Genomic DNA, 21,979 nt, shown 5'->3' with positions numbered 1-21,979 from the left:
CGCTCTTACCTTTGTACTATTGAGATTATTTCCTTAATGGCTTCCTTCATCTCTCCGCGTGTTCCTTATGTTGTTGGAGAGAAGATAAAGCCCACGTTGTATCATTTGCTTTTTCTGCTGGGCCTTTGTCAGTGCAGATCCTAAATATTAAAATATAGGGCCTGCTACTACCATTTTTTTAAAATATTTATTATTTTCCACAATGACAATTCACAGTCTCATAGTCAAGTTAACTAAACATGTGTTGTATTTACATAATATCCATATTTCTAGCGTGAAATGTACAATATTGTCCTAACTAGGGCTGGGTACTGTTACAATTTTAATATCGGTACTTTAACGATACTTGGTTTACGATACCGACACCTGACAGATACTTTCGATACCTATAGCCTATAGCCTATGCTAAAATATTTGTCATCTGGAATCATGAAATCAGATCAATGATGTTAGTTTGTTCCATAAAAGACTATTTCATTTAAATTTATGGTTATTTATTTTCTAGCTGAAACTAAGTCGCCTCCTTTAATGGTTTGTCTCTGGACCAACAGGCACCAAAGATCGAGATATAATAATGTCATTGATAATGCGTTGGTTTTATTTAGCACTTTTCTGGACACTCAAAGATTAACTCCGTACTTGGCGGTGGTAAGCTACTATTGTAGCCACAGCTGCCCTGGGGTATCGTTTATTTATTTAAAGGGACAATGCAGGTTAATGAACATATAAATGTAAATATGCCAGTATTATCCAATGGTTATATTCCATCTGTCGTCCCCGGCAGATCAAGAAAATACAAAGACCAGTGAACAACATTAAAGACAAAAGATCATCACACAATTAAACTTGAGACATAAAGGATTATGGTGAGTGGTCACGTGTCTGATTCCCCTTCAGCCAACCTTTAAAGGTCCTATATCATGCTATTTTAGCCATTCCAAAGTTAGCACTCATTTTTATGATAAATATAAGTGTTTTCTGGAGGTATTTTTCAAACCCGGAAGACACAACGCTTCGATTCAGTTAACTCCGCCCCCTCTCTCCGCACATACAACTTTACCGTAATATAAATAAACAGCAATAAGTGAAGATACTTCACAATGCAGTTATAAGGAGTTGACATCTGCAACACAGCTTCATAAATGGCTAACACACATGCTAATATGCTAACACACATGCTAATATGCTAACACACATGCTAATATGCTAACACACAAGCTAACACGCGCTTGGATTGACTCACCGCTCTGGTCCATCGCTGTTTACATTATGGGACTTGCGTTGGTTATAAAAGTTAATCCACTTTGATTCAGGCGAAGGTTCACCAAACATCCATCAGTGACAGTCACAGAAAAACAACCAGAATAAGTTGCAACGAGCTCCATCCTCACAGCTGCAGCGCAAACATGACTGATCTGTTCAGACGCTCAGGGGATGTGTTTGTTTTGGCCACAGCTGACCTGGAAGCACCTCGGGCACATCCTTTTTTTTTTCTTTTTCTTTTTTTTCTCTTTGTTTCTTTCTTACGACAGAAATAATGAAAAAGCTGTTATACAAATTAAAATCAGGCCTTAAGCATAGAATTAAGACATTACATTACAGACGTCGAGCACTTCCGTTCCGCTGTTACGACACAACTGAGCACGTCAGTCGTTCATGAGGAGAGGGCGGAGCCTCAGAGAGCAGGATTCAGGAGGATTACTGAGAGCTGCGTGAATGAAGCCACAAACCACTCTGGGGGTGTTTTTGATAAGGAAATAGCATAACAACATGGCTAAAAGCTCCAAAAAGTGGATTTTGCATGATATGGGACCTGTAAGTTTAGTTTTAAATACTGTGAATGTGGGACAAAAACATAAATAAATAAATTCAATTAAAAACTTGATTATGGTAATTTTGTAATCGTTTAGTGTAATAATCAAACTTGTAATCGAATTTTCGATTAATTGCACAGCCCATAACTTCATCTGAATCTCCTGCTGAAATAACAACAGACAAAAGGCCCAAAACTGTTTTACACCTGATTCAAACAACAGAGCTCACTAAGCCTTCATTGTGTATGGAAAAACATAATTTGATGATTAATTCCAGAAAAGCATTAATCCAGAGTAAATGTATATCATCAAAGATCCTTGATGATATGACATTTCACATATCACATGAATCAGCTAAATCCCATCATGGTGAACAGGGCTAAAGTTCCATTGGACCCAGAAGTAACGCAACTACATCATTACTTAACGTATTTTGTAACACATAACTTTACTGTTATTGTTATGGTTTAGACTTAATAATATCATTTATCGCAAAATTTTCTATGGTGACAGGCCTAAGACACTTTTAAGGACTGTGATCTCTGAACCGTATTAATCTTTTAGCTCAAAGTCTGTTCCAGTGATTGAATAATTCCTCCACAAATTGGTGCAACAGGGGGAGATGATATCCCGTCAAGGACTTTTAAACTTTGTGCCAGTTTTTGTTGCACGTAGACAAAGACCTCAGCCATAAACCAGCCCCAAACATGTGCAATTTGCCGGCTAAAAAGGCAAACTCTTTCCTCCGCCTCGACGCTGAGCTCTTTAGAATCTGTGAACGCCGCTCATTAGGACCCGCACAGTCGCGTTTATTTAGATTTCCCCCCCATAATGGAGCCGTTCCTTTTGTATCGCGCCGAGCCGCATTAAGACCTGCTTCAAATCGCAGCTTGTGTCTTTCTCCTTCTCCTCATCGCGACGGAGTTGGTAATTATACATGTAGACAGGAAGTTACGGTCGCCATGGAAACACGCGCCGGGTTTTCAGGTGCCGCTGGGATAATGGAGGAGGCGGCAACAAAAAAAACTGAATGAGAAGAGAGGGAGGGAGAGGAGGGAGGGGGGGATGAGAGGCGGAAGTGCTAGTTTTGGACACAACATTATGAAAGAGACGCCGCTCGTTTCTCACATTTTGTCATAATCTCAGAAGATCTGCAAAATGTTTCACTTCATAATTATGTGTGAGGGATTATACACTGCCTGAAAAAAAAAAAAAAAAAGGTGAAAATGACAAAAGATCCAGTGTTGTATTAGTTTTTCCACAAAATCCTGTATTTTAGACGTTTTCTGGCCGACTATAAACATTTATCTCACTCCAAGTCAAACCTAGGTTCATATTCCACCAGAAAATGGCTAAAAAGAGGGAAAAATTGTGTTTCTCTTCTATGACGAGATGCCGTCTGTGCCGTTTTTTTGACTATATGTATGACTCACCAATAAAGTAAAACCAATAGAGTACGGGAATGTGATGTCATACCACTAAGCATCATGGGATTAGCAGCAATTGTAAACTAATGGAGATCTTGAAAGGCAAAATACTGGAGTTAATTTATTAAAACTTGGACACCACAGTAGATGTATTTACCAGTAGTAGCTCAACAGCTAACGGAGTTGTTCCACGACTTTTACTCCACTTTTTATACTGTTTTTTGCTAATGTTAGTCAATGGAAAATGTATGCTAACAGCTGCAAAGATTTGTGGATCTCAATGGTAACAGTGGAATATCCCGAACTCTATACGTTGTAATTTTAAGCTTTTTGCATTTAAAATAACTTATATTTGAGCATCAGCTCCCTGGTTGTACAAGCTACGCAGCGGCGGAGTGATCTGCGAGAAAAGAGTCCCTCAAAATGGGATCATTCATGTGATGCAAGGTCAGTTATATTCCAAAAATTATTCTATCGACACAGACATTTATATGGTTAGTCTGGTGTTATAAGTGATTTGCCTCAGGTGCTCTGTGGAGCGGGTCACACTGTTTTTAATGCAGGCCAGCTGATACCATAGAAATGTGCTAGCCTTGCACTAGCCTAGCGCCATGAAACTCTTCAAATATAAGAACTGCATGAATTACAAAAAAAAAAAGATCTCTAGAAATCAGCAACACTCTGGATAACTAGGAAATGAGGCCCTATTTAAAAAATCCTGAAACATCCCTTTAATTCCCATCCTAGGAAAAAACATTGAGCCTCCCGGACGCCGCCCATAGATTGTTATCGAGGGCATTTCCGCATCCTAAGCGTGGCACTGCTCAGAGGGGGCTCATTCTGGATGCCAGGCTATAGGAGCGAACAGCCGAGGCCCGTGTAACAACTAAGACCTACAAAACTGCTCAAAACTTTTTTGTTGGTCACATATAGCTGTTTTTGCGTTGTATTTTTTGTCGAATATTCATCGCTTTTTCGAGACTTTTGTTCCGTGGTTTTGTGTGGTCATGTTTTCGTGGATTTTTTTCAGTGTTTTTGCCACTTTTTTGTCGTGTTTTTGCCACTTTTTTGTCGTGTTGTTGACGCTTTTTTGCCGCGTTTTTGCCGCTTTCTTTGCGGGTTTTAGTGGCTTTTTTGTCATGTTTTTGTTGCTTCTTTCTGTGTTTTTGTCCCTTTATTCCACGCGTTTTTCTCGCTTTTTTAACGGGTTTTTACCGCTTTTGTATCGCATTTTTGCCACTTTTTTACAGGTTTTTGTGACTTTTTTGACATGTTTTCGTGGCTTTTTTTCCATGGTTTTGCCCCGTTTATTCCCGCATTTTTGTCGCTTTTTTTGCGTGTTGTTACTGCTTTTTTGTCTTGTTTTTGCCAGGTCTTTAACGTTTTTTTGCCGCATTTTTTTACATGTTTTTGCCACTTTTGTACATGTTTTTGTGCCTTTCCTGTCATGTTTTCATGGCGTATTTTCTGTGTTTCTGTCCCCTTATCTTTCTCGCGTTTTTGCTGCTTTTTTGCACGCGTTTTTGCCGCTTTTTTTCACATGTTTTTACCACTTTGTCGTGTTTTTGCTCCTTTTTTAACCTGTTTTTGACGTGTTTTCGTGGCTTTTTTGGCTGCGTTTCTGTTTACAGCCTATAAGTGCGACGCCTCATTTGAAAGCTAAGACCTTGCAGCGTTTGAAAATATGTGCAAGAGCTGTGTGAGTAAAACCTCCAGGTGGTGGACGGCAGGTATGTGGTCACGTTTCATGGAGATCATTTTTTTCACTGAAACTTGGCTATAAATACTGTTAAAATGGTGCTAGCCCGCAGTTAGCTTTGCCCGTTAGCCTGTTAGCTTCTTCTTCTGGCCAGAAACACCAGGAGGAGATGAAAGACCCCCCAATCATCACAATAACGCCTGTATTACCCCCAGAGGGACTGAGGAAAGGATTTATTAAGGTAAACAAGTTACTTAGTATTGCAGCGCCACCTGTCTCAACAACATCAGATCAAAAAAAAAAAAGGTCACACGCTCTTATATTTGGTTTGAGCTTCTGAAATGACAAAAGATCCATTGTTGCATTCCTTTTTCCACTAAATCTTTATATTTTAGACGTTTTCTGGCCGACTATAAACATTTATCTCACTCCAAGTCAAACCTAAATGTTTTTTTTCACTGCAGTAGAAAAACTGTACTCGTTAGCATCGCTACGCTAACGTTAGAATACGTAGCACGAAGCTAGGGTAGCTTCCAGGTTAGCATTGTTCGTTTCATTTTTCCACTAAGATCTTGTATTGGTGATGAGGGACTCTTTTTAGCTGTGTTTTAGACCCTATTTATCACTCGCCAATAAAGTCCAGCCAATAGAGTTCGGGAATGTGATGTCATACCGCTAAGCATCATGGGATTAGCAGCAATTATAAACTAATGGAGATTTTGAAAGGTAAAATACTGGAGTTATTGTATTTCATTACTGTAAAGGCCCAAGCACTTTACAGTAAGGAACCAGTCACCCATTCACTCTCTCATTCATAATCAAGTATGGGTGAATTGACAGTGTGCATTTGTGGGAGCTGGGATTCGAACCCACGACCTTCCGATCCCGAAATGACCGGCTCTACCATCTGTGCCACTGTTGCCCCAGAGTTATGTCTCTTTAAGATCTCCTTGGTATCCGACAGGTCTCGAAGCACCGTTAAATTTTTTTCTATATCAGTACTTTAAAGATACTTTGTTTTCGATACTGATACCTGAACAATACTTTTTCCAATACTCAACTGTTTGTCATCTAGAGCCAGAAAACAGATCAATAATGTGTGGAAGATCTGCAGATTTACAATATCGGGTTCATCTCCAATGTCAATGTGTGAAAATTTGGGAGAACTTGTGGTAAAAAATAAAGAAAAAAATGTGTAAAAAAAATAGGAAACAAATACATTTGGCATAAATGGGGGAAAAATATGTGTTTGAGCTAGGGCTGCAACTAACGATTATTTTGTAATCGATTAATCTATCTTTTTTACGATTAATCGAGTAATCGCTTGGCTGTGAATGGTGTAGGAAAATTTTATTTTTTCTATTTTTTTTAATCACATATAGCTTAAGTGGCGCTGCTTGAAGATGTGTTGATGGAGTAAACTTAAGGGAAATGTTTGTTGGAGGCTCCATTCATGAAATTTACAATGAACAAAATGTACACAGACCCTAACTATAAAAACAAAGTTGAATTTCATAAAAAATACTACATTTTAGACTGTGTGAACCAGAAAACGATTAATTGATTACTAAAATAGTTGTCGACAATTTCAATAATCGATTAGTCGTCGATTAATCGATTAGTCGTTTCAGCCCCAATTTGAGCTGAAAGTCACTTTTTCCAACACCTATACTCAACTGTTTGTCATCTAGAACCAGAAAACAGAATAATAATGTGTGGACGATCTGCAGATTTACAATGTCGCGTTCAAATTCATGGAAATAGGGGAAATATTAGTAATAGTAAATGGGCAAAAATTAGGAAAAAAATTGGAGGAAATAAGAAACCCATTGAGAATCTTTGGGATGTGCTGGAGAAGGCTTTGCACAGCGGCCAAGGCAAGGCAAGGCAAGTTTATTTGTAGAGCACAATTCATACACAAGGCAAGAAAACAAATACAATCAATAAAAACATCAACAAAGAATTAATCAATTACAGTAAGAGGCAAGAGTGTAGATAAAATACTTTCAGTTCGCTCTGTCTTGAGCACTATTTTAAGTCTTGTTTTGACTCGCTCTGTCTTGAGCACTATTTCGCTCAGTCTTAAGCACTATTTTTAAGTCTTGTTTTGACTCGCTCTGTCTTGAGCACTATTTCACTCTGTCTTAAGCACTATTTTTAAGTCTTGTTTTGACTCGCTCTGTCTTGAGCACTATTTCACTCTGTCTTGAGCACTATTTTAAGTCTTGTTTTGACTCGCTCTGTCTTGAGCACTATTTCACTCTGTCTTGAGCACTATTTTTAAGTCTTGTTTTGACTCGCTCTGTCTTTAGCGCTATTTCACTCTGTCTTAAGCACTATTTTTAGGCCCGAGCGGCCTGCCGTCGCAAGGGCCTATTGTAATCGCAATCACAGCGCAGTGCGCGCAGCGCACTGAACCTAAGTGCGCGGAGCGCACAAAAACAGCGCGAAGCGCTGTCCCCATGTCAACCGTAAACTCACCGTGTAAAACAGTGAAGCCCACACCGGAGGTGTGGGCCCTTTATACTTATTATTGCATTAAAATGAATGGGGGTATATAGTGTGAATGGGGGTATATAGTGGATGACGAGCGCGAAGCGCTCGTCATCCACCCAGGACCCCCACGGATGCGTGCGGATCGTTGAAAGCTTTCCAAAAATGTATAATATGACATTGTCGCGAAAGCGACTATATTGTTTTTCTCGGAAATATTATTATTAGGCCCGAGCGGCCTGCCGTCGCAAGGGCCTATTGTAATCGCAATCACAGCGCAGTGCGCGCAGCGCACTGAACCTAAGTGCGCGGAGCGCACAAAAACAGCGCAAAGCGCTGTCCCCATGTCAACCGTAAACTCACCGTGTAAAACAGTGACAGCCCACACCGAAGGTGTGGGGCCTTTATACTTATTATTGCATTAAAATGAATGGGGGTATATAGTGTGAATGGGGGTATATAGTGGATGACGAGCGCGAAGCGCTCGTCATCCACCCAGGACCCCCACGGATGCGTGCGGATCGTTGAAAGCTTTCCAAAAATGTATAATATGACATCGTCGCGAAAGCGACGATATTGTTTTTGTAAAAAATATTATTATTATTCTTTCTTCTTTCTTCTTCTTCTGCTCTTTGAGCAGGAATTTGACCCCCTGAACATAGTCGAAAACTCACCAAACTTTGCCCAAAATTCAGGTCCGGCGAAAAATTAATTAAAATGTGTGTTTCATATTGGGGGGAAAAAAAATGGCGCGACAGCGCCACCTACAAAAATCAAAATACATTGCGCCAATGGGGGAGGGGCCGAAGTAAACTTTGTCGTAGAGCGACGAGATTCGGTACAGATGTTCGTCATGTGACGAAAAAAAAATAATATTATTGTGGCCACGCCCCCTGACAAACCGGAAGTCCGCCATATTGACAGGAAGCCCGGAGATTGCTGAGTCAGCGTTTTCGCTGACGTCGCATTTTAACAAACTCCTCCTAGGGCGTTTCACCAAATGAGCTCAAAATCGCTCCAGCTCATCTCGAGATGTGGGACATCAAAAGTTATCCAAAGTTTTTGCCTATGTTTTACGGTTTGTTTGCGGCGAAGCCGCAATCTTTCCGAAGTATTTTGCGATTCATCAAAAACTAAAAATCGCTCCCATTCACACAAACAAACTCCGATTAAAAATCGGAAATATACATTTTATTGACCTTTCACCCCTGGACACAACAAATGTGAAAAAGTGACATTGGGCGCGATAGCGCCCCCTCCAGGTGCAGAAGAAAAAATGCATTATGGAAAAAAAATTAGTTTCTCGGAAATGGATGAAATTCGGTACAAAAGTAGTTGATGGCATCCCGATCCAAAAAGCCAATGAGACCCATATCGTATTTTCTACGGTGTTGCCATGGTGATTCAAAATACATTGCGTCCATGGAGGCGGGACCAACGTCAACTTTGTCGTAGAGCGATGAGATTCGGTACAGACATTCGTCATGTGACGATAAACAAAAAATATTATTGTGGCCACGCCCCCTGACAAACCGGAAGTCCGCCATTTTCACAGGAATTCTGGAGAATGCTGAGTCAGCGTTTTCGGTGCCATCGCATTTTAACGAACTCCTCCTAGGGCGTTTCACCGAATGAGCTCAAAATCGTTCCAGCTCATCTCGAGATGTGGGGCATCAAAAGTTATCCAAATTTTTTGGCTATGTTTTACGGTTTGTTTGCGGCGAAGCCGCAATCTTTCCGAAGTATTTTGCGATTCATCATAAACTAAAAATCACTCCCATTCGCACAAACAAACTCCCATTAAAAATCGGAAATATACATTTTATTGACCTTTCACCCCTGGACTCAGCAAATGTGAAAAAGTGACAATGGGCGCGATAGCGCCCCCTCCAGGTACAGAAGAAAAAATGCATTATGGGAAAAAAATTTGTTTCTCGGAAATGGATGAAATTCGGTACAAAAATAGTTGATGGCGTCCCGATCCAAAAAGCCAATGAGACCCATATCGTATTTTGTACGGTGTTGCCATGGTGACGCCTGGGGCCCCCCATGTTATCCAATGGGGCTGACACATAAATCTCACATTATACAAAATTACAGCGCGTTAGCGCCCTCTGTCAGGAGCTTGTGGACAGTGGTCATGGAAGTGCGGCCCGTTGGGGCCGTCTGATGCTACTTGTGCAATTAAAAAGTTTTGGGGCGCGCTAGCGCCCTCTGCAGGCTGGAGCCATTATTCACATGGAGAGGCTAAAAATTTAGTTTTGATGTTTACTGACAAAGATTAATGGCACATTGGGGCAAAAAAATGCAGTGTGGCAACGCTGGCGCCCTTGGTACGGTTACATAGAGGCGCTAAAGGAGGCACGGCCCGCGAGGGCCGTTCGATGCCGCTTGCGGCTTTAATTAGGCCCGAGCGGCCTGCCGTCGCAAGGGCCTATTGTAATCGCAATCACAGCGCAGTGCGCGCAGCGCACTGAACTTAAGTGCGCGGAGCGCACAAAAACAGCGCGAAGCGCTGTCCCCATGTCAACCGTAAACTCACCATGTAAAACAGTGACAGCCCACACCGAAGGTGTGGGCCCTTTATACTTATTATTGTATTAAAATGAATGGGGGTATATAGTGTGAATGGGGGTATATAGTGGATGACGAGCGCGAAGCGCTCGTCATCCACCCAGGAGCCCCAGGAGCCCCACGGATGCGTGCGGATCGTTGAAAGCTTTCCAAAAATGTATGATATGACATCGTCGCGAAAGCGACGATATTGTTTTTGTAAAAAATATTATTATTAGGCCCGAGCGGCCTGCCGTCGCAAGGGCCTATTGTAATCGCAATCACAGCGCAGTGCGCACAGCGCACTGAACCTAAGTGCGCGGAGCGCACAAAAACAGCGCGAAGCGCTGTCCCCATGTCAACCGTAAACTCACCATGTAAAACAGTGAAGCCCACACCGGAGGTGTGGGCCCTTTATACTTATTATTGCATTAAAATGAATGGGGGTATATAGTGTGAATGGAGGTATATAGTGGATGACGAGCGCGAAGCGCTCGTCATCCACCCAGGACCCCCACGGGTGCGTGCGGATCGTTGAAAGCTTTCCAAAAATGTATAATATGACATTGTCGCGAAAGCGACTATATTGTTTTTCTCGGAAATATTATTATTAGGCCCGAGCGGCCTGCCGTCGCAAGGGCCTATTGTAATCGCAATCACAGCGCAGTGCGCGCAGCGCACTGAACCTAAGTGCGCGGAGCGCACAAAAACAGCGCGAAGCGCTGTCCCCATGTCAACCGTAAACTCACCATGTAAAACAGTGACAGCCCACACCGGAGGTGTGGGCCCTTTATACTTATTATTGCATTAAAGGGTATATATGTGGGGTATATATAGTATATATAGTGGGGGTATATAGTGTGAATGGGGGTATATAGTGGATGACGAGCGCGAAGCGCTCGTCATCCACCCAGGACCCCCACGGATGCGTGCGGATCGTTGAAAGCTTTCCAAAAATGTATAATATGATATCGTCGCGAAAGCGACGATATTGTTTTTGTAAAAAATATTATTATTCTTTCTACTTCTTCTTCTTCTTCTTTCTTCTGCTCTTTGAGCAGGAATTTGACCCCCTGAACATAGTCGAAAACTCACCAAACTTTGCCCAAAATTCAGTTATGGTGAAAAATTAATTAAAATGTGTGTTTCATATTGGGGAAAAAAAAAATGGCGCGACAGCGCCACCTACAAAAGTGAAAATACATTACGCCAATGGGGGAGGGGCCGAAGTAAACTTTGTCGTAGAGCGACGAGATTCGGTACAGATATACGTCATGTGACGACAAAAAAAAAAGATTATTGTGGCCACGCCCCCTGACAAACCGGAAGTCCGCCATTTTGACAGGAAGCCCGGAGAATGCTGAGTCAGCGTTTTCGCTGACGTCGCATTTTAACGAACTCCTCCTAGGGCGTTTGACCAAATAAGCTCAAAATCGCTCCAGCTCATGTCGAGATGTGGGGCATCAAAAGTTATCCAAATTTTTTGGCTAAGTTTTACGGTTTGTTTGCGGCGAAGCCGCAATCTTTCCGAAGTATTTTGCGATTCATCAAAAACTAAAAATCGCTCCCATTCGCACAAACAAACTCCGATTAAAAATTGGAAATATACATTTTATTGACCTTTCACCCCTGGACGCAGCAAATGCGAATTAGTAACACTGGGTGCGATAGCGCCCCCTCCAGGTGCAGAAGAAAAAATGCATTATGGGAAAAAAATTAGTTTGTCGGAAATGGATGAAATTCGGTACAAAAATAGTTGACGGCATCCCGATCCAAAAAGCCAATGAGACCCATATCGTATTTTGTACGGTGTTGCCATGGTGAATCAAAATACATTGCGTCGATGGAGGCGGGGCCAACTTCAACTTTGTCGTAGAGCAACAAAATTCGGTACAGACATTCGTCATGTGACGACAAACAAAACATATTATTGTGGCCACGCCCCTTGACAAACCGGAAGTCCGCCATTTTGAAAGGAAATCCTGAGAATGCTGAGTCAGCATTTTGGCCGACATCGCATTTTAACGAACTCCTCCAAGGGCGTTTAACCAAATGAGCTCAAAATCGCTCCAGCTCATCCCGAGATGTGGGGCATCAAAAGTTATCCAAATTTTTTGGCTATGTTTTACGGTTTGTTTGCGGCAAAGCCGCAATCTTTACGAAGTATTTTGCGATTCATCAAAAACTACAAATCGCTCCCATTCGCACAAACAAACTCCGATTAAAAATCGGAAATATACATTTTATTGACCTTTCAACCCTGGACGCAGCAAATGTGAAAAAGTGACATTGGGCGCGATAGCGCCCCCTCCAGGTGCAGAAGAAAAATTGCATTATGGGAAAAAAATTTGTTTGTCGGAAATGGATGAAATTCGGTACAAAAATAGTTGATGGCGTCCCGATCCAAAAAGCCAATGAGACCCATATCGTATTTTGTACGGTGTTGCCATGGTGACGCCCGGGGCCCCCCATGTTATCTAATGGGGCTGACACATGAATCTCACATTATACAACATTACAGCGCGTTAGCGCCCCCTGTCAGGAGCTTGTGGACAGTGGTCATGGAAATACGGCCCGTTGGGGCCGTCTGATGCTAATTGTACAATTAAAAAGTTTATGGGCGCGCTAGCGCCCTCTGCAGGCTGGAGCCATTATTCACATGGAGAGGCTAAAAATGTAGTTTTGATGTTTACTCACAACGATTAATGGCACATTTAGGCAATAAAATGCAGTGTGGCGCCCTTGGTACGGTTACATAGACGCGGCAATAGAGGCGCTAAAGGAGGCACGGCCCGCGAGGGCCGTTCGATGCCGCTTGCGGCTTTAATTCTTTCTTTCTTTCTTCTTCTTTCTTCTTTCTTCTGCTCTTTGAGCAGGAATTTGACCCCCTGAACATTGTCGAAAACTCACCAAACTTTGCCCAAAATTCAGGTTCGGCGAAAAATTAATTAAAATGTGTGTTTCATATTGGGGGAAAAAAAAATGGCGCGACAGCGCCACCTACAAAAGTGAAAATACATTACGCCAATGGGGGAGGGGCCGAAGTAAACTTTGTCGTAGAGCGACGAGATTCGGTACAAACATTCGTCATGTGACGACAGACAAAAAATATTATTGTGGCCACGCCCCCTGACAAACCGGAAGTCCGCCATTTTGCCAGGAAGTCCGGAGATTGCTGAGTCAGCGTTTTCGCTGACATCGCATTTTAACGAACTCCTCCTAGGGCGTTTCACCAAATGAGCTCAGAATCGCTCCAGCTCATCTCGAGATGTGGGCCATCAAAAGTTATCCAAATTTTTTGGCTAACTTTTACGGTTTGTTTGCGGCGAAGCCGCAATCTTTCCGAAGTATTTTGATATTCATCAAAAACTAAAAATTGCTCCCATTCGCACAAACAAACTCCGATTAAAAATCGGAAATATACATTTTTGTGACCTTTCACCCCTGGACACAACAAATGTGAAAAAGTTACACTGGGCGCGATAGCGCCCCCTCCAGGTGCAAAAGAAAAATTGCATTATGGGAAAAAAATTAGTTTGTCGGAAATGGATGAAATTCGGCACAGAAATAGTTGATGACATCCCGATCCAAAAAGCCAATGAGACCCATATCGTATTTTGTACGGTGTTGCCATGGTGAATCAAAATACATTGCGTCTCTGGAGGCGGGACCAACCGGGGCCAACGTCAACTTTGTCATAGAGCGACGAGATTCGGTACAGATATTCGTCATGTGACGACAAACAAAAAATATTATTGTGGCCACGCCCCCTGACAAACCGGAAGTCCGCCATTTTGACAGGAAGTCCTGAGAATGCTGAGTCAGCGTTTTCGCTGACGTCGCATTTTAACGAACTCCTCCTAGGGCGTTTCACCAAATAAGCTCAAAATCGCTCCAGCTCATCTCGAGATGTGGGGCATCAAAGGTTATCCAAATTTTTGGGCTATGTGGTACGGTTTGTTTGCGGCGAAGCCGCAATCTTTCCGAAGTATTTTGCGATTCATCAAAAACTCAAAATGGCTCCCATTCGCACAAACAAACTCCGATTAAAAATCGGAAATATACATTTTATTGACCTTTCACCCCTGGACACAACAAATGTGAAAAAGTGACATTGGGCGCGATAGCGCCCCCTCCAGGTGCAGAAGAAAAAATGCATTATGGGAAAAAAATTACTTTGTCGGAAATGGATGAAATTCGGTACAAAAATAGTTGATGGCGTCCCGATCCAAAAAGCCAATGAGACGCCTATCATACTTTGTACGGTGTTGCCATGGTGACGTCCGGGGCCCCCCATGTTATTGTAATGGGGCTGACACATAAAGGTCACCTTATGCAACATTACAGCGCGTTAGCGCCACCTGTCAGGAGCTTGTGGACAGTGGTCATGGAAGTACGGCCCGTCAGGGGCGTCTGATGCTACTTGTGAAATTAAAAAGATTACGGGCGCGCTAGCGCCCTCTGCAGGCTGGAGCCATTGTTCACATGGAGAGGCCAAAAATGTAGCTGAGATGTTTACGCACAAAGATTAATGGCACATCAGGACAATTAAATGCAGTTCGTTCACGCTGGCGCCTTAGGTACGGTTATATAGAGGCGCTAAAGGAGGCACGGCCCGCGAGGGCCGTTCGATGCCGCTTGCGGCTTTAATTAGGCCCGAGCGGCCTGCCGTCGCAAGGGCCTATTGTAATCGCAATCACAGCGCAGTGCGCGCAGCGCACTGAACCTAAGTGCGCGGAGCGCACAAAAACAGCGCGAAGCGCTGTCCCCATGTCAACCGTAAACTCACCATGTAAAACAGTGACAGCCCACACCGGAGGTGTGGGCCCTTTATACTTATTATTGCATTAAAGGGTATATATGTGGGGTATATATAGTATATATAGTGGGGGTATATAGTGTGAATGGGGGTATATAGTGGATGACGAGCGCGAAGCGCTCGTCATCCACCCAGGACCCCCACGGATGCGTGCGGATCGTTGAAAGCTTTCCAAAAATGTATAATATGATATCGTCGCGAAAGCGACGATATTGTTTTTGTAAAAAATATTATTATTCTTTCTACTTCTTCTTCTTCTTCTTTCTTCTGCTCTTTGAGCAGGAATTTGACCCCCTGAACATAGTCGAAAACTCACCAAACTTTGCCCAAAATTCAGTTATGGTGAAAAATTAATTAAAATGTGTGTTTCATATTGGGGAAAAAAAAAATGGCGCGACAGCGCCACCTACAAAAGTGAAAATACATTACGCCAATGGGGGAGGGGCCGAAGTAAACTTTGTCGTAGAGCGACGAGATTCGGTACAGATATACGTCATGTGACGACAAAAAAAAAAGATTATTGTGGCCACGCCCCCTGACAAACCGGAAGTCCGCCATTTTGACAGGAAGCCCGGAGAATGCTGAGTCAGCGTTTTCGCTGACGTCGCATTTTAACGAACTCCTCCTAGGGCGTTTGACCAAATAAGCTCAAAATCGCTCCAGCTCATGTCGAGATGTGGGGCATCAAAAGTTATCCAAATTTTTTGGCTAAGTTTTACGGTTTGTTTGCGGCGAAGCCGCAATCTTTCCGAAGTATTTTGCGATTCATCAAAAACTAAAAATCGCTCCCATTCGCACAAACAAACTCCGATTAAAAATTGGAAATATACATTTTATTGACCTTTCACCCCTGGACGCAGCAAATGCGAATTAGTAACACTGGGTGCGATAGCGCCCCCTCCAGGTGCAGAAGAAAAAATGCATTATGGGAAAAAAATTAGTTTGTCGGAAATGGATGAAATTCGGTACAAAAATAGTTGACGGCATCCCGATCCAAAAAGCCAATGAGACCCATATCGTATTTTGTACGGTGTTGCCATGGTGAATCAAAATACATTGCGTCGATGGAGGCGGGGCCAACTTCAACTTTGTCGTAGAGCAACAAAATTCGGTACAGACATTCGTCATGTGACGACAAACAAAACATATTATTGTGGCCACGCCCCTTGACAAACCGGAAGTCCGCCATTTTGAAAGGAAATCCTGAGAATGCTGAGTCAGCATTTTGGCCGACATCGCATTTTAACGAACTCCTCCAAGGGCGTTTAACCAAATGAGCTCAAAATCGCTCCAGCTCATCCCGAGATGTGGGGCATCAAAAGTTATCCAAATTTTTTGGCTATGTTTTACGGTTTGTTTGCGGCAAAGCCGCAATCTTTACGAAGTATTTTGCGATTCATCAAAAACTACAAATCGCTCCCATTCGCACAAACAAACTCCGATTAAAAATCGGAAATATACATTTTATTGACCTTTCAACCCTGGACGCAGCAAATGTGAAAAAGTGACATTGGGCGCGATAGCGCCCCCTCCAGGTGCAGAAGAAAAATTGCATTATGGGAAAAAAATTTGTTTGTCGGAAATGGATGAAATTCGGTACAAAAATAGTTGATGGCGTCCCGATCCAAAAAGCCAATGAGACCCATATCGTATTTTGTACGGTGTTGCCATGGTGACGCCCGGGGCCCCCCATGTTATCTAATGGGGCTGACACATGAATCTCACATTATACAACATTACAGCGCGTTAGCGCCCCCTGTCAGGAGCTTGTGGACAGTGGTCATGGAAATACGGCCCGTTGGGGCCGTCTGATGCTAATTGTACAATTAAAAAGTTTATGGGCGCGCTAGCGCCCTCTGCAGGCTGGAGCCATTATTCACATGGAGAGGCTAAAAATGTAGTTTTGATGTTTACTCACAACGATTAATGGCACATTTAGGCAATAAAATGCAGTGTGGCGCCCTTGGTACGGTTACATAGACGCGGCAATAGAGGCGCTAAAGGAGGCACGGCCCGCGAGGGCCGTTCGATGCCGCTTGCGGCTTTAATTCTTTCTTCTTCTTCTTTCTTTCTTCTGCTCTTTGAGCAGGAATTTGACCCCCTGAACATAGTCGAAAACTCACCAAACTTTGCCCAAAATTCAGGTCCGGCGAAAAATTAATTAAAATGTGTGTTTCATATTGGGGAAAAAAAAAATGGCGCGACAGCGCCACCTACAAAAATCAAAATACATTGCGTCAATGGGGGAGGGGCCGAAGTAAACTTTGTCGTAGAGCGACGAGATTCGGTACAGATATTCGTCATGTGACGACAAAAAAAAAATATTATTGTGGCCACGCCCCCTGACAAACCGGAAGTCCGCCATTTTGAAAGGAAGTCTGAAAAATGCTGAGTCAGCGTTTTCGCTGACGTCGCATTTTAACGAACTCCTCCTAGGGCGTTTCACCAAATGAGCTCAAAATCGCTCCAGCTCATCTCGAGATGTGGGGCATCAAAAGTTATCCAAATTTTTTGGCTATGTTTTACGGTTTGTTTGCGGCGAAGCCGCAATCTTTCCGAAGTATTTTGCGATTCATCAAAAACTAAAAATCGCTCCCATTCGCACAAACAAACTCCGATTAAAAATCAGAAATATACATTTTGTTGACCTTTCACCCCTGGACACAGCAAACGTGAAAAAGTGACATTGGGCGCGATAGCGCCCCCTCCAGGTGCAGAAGAAAAAATGCATTATGGGAAAAAAATTAGTTTGTCGGAAATGGATGAAATTCGGTACAAACATAGTTGATGGCGTCCCGATCCAAAAAGCCAATGAGACCCATATCGTATTTTGTACGGTGTTGCCATGGTGATTCAAAATACATTGCGTCCATGGAGGCGGGACCAACGTCAACTTTGTCGTAGAGCAATGAGATTCGGTACAGACATTCGTCATGTGACGACAAACAAAAAATATTATTGTGGCCATGCCCTCTGACAAACCGGAAGTCCGCCATATTGACAGGAAGCCCGGAGATTGCTGAGTCAGCGTTTTCGCTGACGTCGCATTTTAACAAACTCCTCCTAGGGCATTTCACCGAATGAGCTCAAAATCGCTCCAGCTCATCTCGAGATGTGGGGCATCAAAAGTTATCCAAATTTTTGGGCCAAGTTTTACGGTTTGTTTGCGGCGAAGCCGCAATCTTTCCGAAGTATTTTGCGATTCATCAAAAACTAAAAATCGCTCCCATTCGCACAAACAAACTCCGATTAAAAATCGGAAATATACATTTTATTGACCTTTCACCCCTGGACACAACAAATGTGAAAAAGTGAAATTGGGCGCGATAGCGCCCCCTCCAGGTGCAGAAGAAAAAATGCATTGTGGGAAAAAAATTAGTTTTTCGGAAATGGATGAAATTCGGTACAAAAATAGTTGATGGCGTCCCGATCCAAAAAGCCAATGAGAACCATATCGTATTTTGTACGGTGTTGCCATGGTGACGTCCGGGGCCCCCCATGTTATTGTAATGGGGCTGACACATAAATGTCACCTTATGCAACATTACAGCGCGTTAGCGCCCCCTGTCAGGAGCTTGTGGACAGTGGTCATGGAAGTACGGCCCATGAGGGCCGTCTGATGCTAATTGTGAAATTAAAAAGATTACGGGCGCGCTAGCGCCCTCTGCAGGCTGGAGCCATTGTTCACATGGAGAGGCTAAAAATGGAGTTTTGATGTTTGCGCACAAAGATTAATGGCACATCAGGACAATAAAATGCAGTTCGTTCACGCTGGCGCCTTAGGTACGGTTATATAGAGGCGCTAAAGGAGGCACGGCCCGCGAGGGCCGTTCGATGCCGCTTGCGGCTTTAATTAGGCCCGAGCGGCCTGCCGTCGCAAGGGCCTATTGTAATCGTAATCACAGCGCAGTGCGCGCAGCGCACTGAACCTAAGTGCGCGGAGCGCACAAAAACAGCGCGAAGCGCTGTCCCCATGTCAACCGTAAACTCACCATGTAAAACAGTGACAACCCACACCGAAGGTGTGGGCCCTTTATACTTATTATTGCATTAAAATGAATGGGGGTATATAGTGTAAATGGGGGTATATAGTGGATGACGAGCGCGAAGCGCTCGTCATCCACCCAGGAACCCCACGGGTGCGTGCGGATCGTTGAAAGCTTTCAAAAAATGTATAATATAACATTGTCGCGAAAGCGACTATATTGTTTTTCTCGGAAATATTATTAGGCCCGAGCGGCCTGCCGTCGCAAGGGCCTATTGTAATCGCAATCACAGCGCAGTGCGCGCAGCGCACTGAACCTAAGTGCGCGGAGCGCACAAAAACAGCGCGAAGCGCTGTCCCCATGTCAACCGTAAACTCACCATGTAAAACAGTGAAGCCCACACCGGAGGTGTGGGGCCTTTATACTTATTATTGCATTAAAATGAATGGGGGTATATAGTGTGAATGGGGGTATATAGTGGATGACGAGCGCGAAGCGCTCGTCATCCACCCAGGAACCCCACGGGTGCGTGCGGATTGTTGAAAGCTTTCCAAAAATGTATAATATGATATAGTCGCGAAAGCGACTATATTGTTTTTGTCGAAAATATTATTATTCTTTCTCGCTTCTTCTTCTTCTTCTTTCTTTCTTCTGCTCTTTGAGCAGGAATTTGACCCCCTGAACATAGTCGAAAACTCACCAAACTTTGCCCAAAATTCAGTTTTGGTGAAAAATTAATTAAAATGTGTGTTTCATATCGGGGAAAAAAACAATGGCGCGACAGCGCCACCTACAAAAGTCAAAATACATTACGCCAATGGGGGAGGGGCCGAAGTAAACTTTGTCGTAGAGCGACGAGATTCGGTACAGACATTCGTCATGTGACGACAAAAAAAAATAATTATTGTGGCCACGCCCCCTGACGAACCGGAAGTCCGCCATTTTGAAAGGAACACCGGAGAATGCTGTGTCAGCGTTTTCGCTGACTTCGCATTTTAACGAACTCCTCCTAGGGCGTTTCACCAAATGAGCTCAAAATCGCTCCAGCTCATCTCGAGATGTGGGGCATCAAAAGTTATCCAAATTTTTTGGCTATGTTTTACGGTTTGTTTGCGGCAAAGCCGCAATCTTAACGAAGAATTTTGCGATTCATCAAAAACTAAAAATCGCTCCCATTCGCACAAACAAACTCCGATTAAAAATCGGAAATATACATTTTATTGACCTTTCACCCCTGGACACAACAAATGTGAAAAAATGACATTGGGCGCGATAGCGCCCCCTCCAGGTAAAGAAGAAAAAATGCATTATGGGAAAAAAATTAGTTTGTCGGAAATGGATGAAATTCGGTACAGAAATAGTTGATGGCGTCCCGATCCAAAAAGCCAATGAGACCCATATCGTATTTTGTACGGTGTTGCCATGGTGAATCAAAATACATTGCGTCTCTGGAGGCGGGACCAACCAGGGCCAACGTCAACTTTGTCGTAGAGCGACGAGATTCGGTACAGATATTTGTCATGTGACGACAAACAAAAAATAATATTGTGGCCACGCCCCCTGACAAACCGGAAGTCCGCCATTTTCACAGGAAGTCTGGAGAATGCTGAGTCAGCGTTTTCGCTGACGTCTCATTTTAACGAACTCCTCCTAGGGCGTTTCACCAAATGAGCTCAAAATCGCTCCAGCTCATCTACAGATGTGGGGCATCAAAAGTTATCCAAATTTTTTGGTTAAGTTTTATGGTTTGTTTGCGGCAAAGCCGCAATCTTTACGAAGAATTTTGCGATTCATCAGAAACTAAAAATTGCTCCAATTTGCGCAAACAAACTCCGATTAAAAATCGGAAATATACATTTTATTGTCCTTTCACCCCTGGACACAGCAAATGTGAAAAAATGACATTGGGCGCGATAGCGCCCCCTCCAGGTAAAGAAGAAAAAATGCATTATGGGAAAAAAATTAGTTTGTCGGAAATGGATGAAATTCGGTACAAAAACAGTTGATGGCGTCCCGATCCAAAAAGCCAATGAGACCCATATCGTATTTTGTACGGTGTTGCCATGGTGAATCAAAATACATTGCGTCTATGGAGGCGGGACCAACCGGGGCCAACGTCAACTTTGTCGTAGAGCGACGAGATTCGGTACAGATATTCGTCATGTGACGACAAACAAAAAATAATATTGTGGCCACGCCCCCTGACAAACCGGAAGTCCGCCATTTTCACAGGAAAGCATTATGGGGAAAAAATTATTTTCCCGGAAATGGATGAAATTCGGAACAAAAATAGTTGATGGCGTCTCGATCAAAAAAGGCAATGAGACCCATATCGTATTTTGTACGGTGTTGCCATGGTGACGCCCGGGGCCCCCCATGTTATTCAATGGGGCTGACACATGAATCTCACATTATACAACATTACAGCGCGTTAGCGCCCCCTGTCAGGAGCTTGTGGACAGTGGTCATGGAAGTACGGCCCGTCAGGGTCGTCTGATGCAAATTGTGAAATTAAAAAGATTACGGCCGCGCTAGCGCCCTCTGCAGGCTGGAGCCATTGCTTACGTGGAGAGGCTAAAAATGTAGCTTAGATGTTTACTCACAACGATTAATGGCACATCAGGGCAAAAATATGCAGTGTGGCCACGCTGGCGCCCTTCGTCCGGTTACATAGACGCGGCAATCGGCTTGTTGCACAATGTGGCTACGCTAGTTCCTCTGAGCTGAAGCTGTGGGCGCTAGCACTTCCTGTCTGTGTTCATTTCCATTAAGATGAGCTCAGACCAGTGAGTTCCTGTAGAAATATTTCCATAGAGACGTTTATGTTTGTGAGGATCAGTGAGTTTGTCTTGAAGCTAAAGGATGATTTAACCTCTTAACTCCCGCCTGAACCGTCATCACATTTTTTTTTTCCATCATTTTTGGTCACTTTTTTTTTTTTTTTTTTTTGTCAATTTTTTATCACATTTTTGTAATTTTTTTTCTCACATTTTTCTCACATTTTTCTCACATTTTTGTCATTTTTCCTCAATTTTTTGTCCCTTTTTTGTCAATTTTTTATCACATTTTTGTCATTTTCTTGTCACATTTTTACCATTTTTTTTGTCACATTTTTGTCAATTTTTTGTCAATTTCTTGTGACATTTTTGCCACATTTCCATCATTGTTTTCGTCAAGAAAATGTGCTC

At 43.1% G+C, this 21,979-nt stretch overlaps 1 protein-coding gene across 4 annotated transcripts in view; it reads left to right on the top strand.

The window, feature by feature from the left end:
- Positions 1-21,979, top strand: part of hivep2b (HIVEP zinc finger 2b) — a 60,744-nt gene that overhangs the window by 599 nt on the left and 38,166 nt on the right. The gene's annotated exons all lie outside the window — the stretch shown is intronic.

This window comes from Gobius niger (assembly GCF_951799975.1).
Source record: "Gobius niger genome assembly, chromosome: 16".
Taxonomy (NCBI): domain Eukaryota; kingdom Metazoa; phylum Chordata; class Actinopteri; order Gobiiformes; family Gobiidae; genus Gobius; species Gobius niger.
This window is presented reverse-complemented; position numbering and strand designations above follow the sequence as displayed.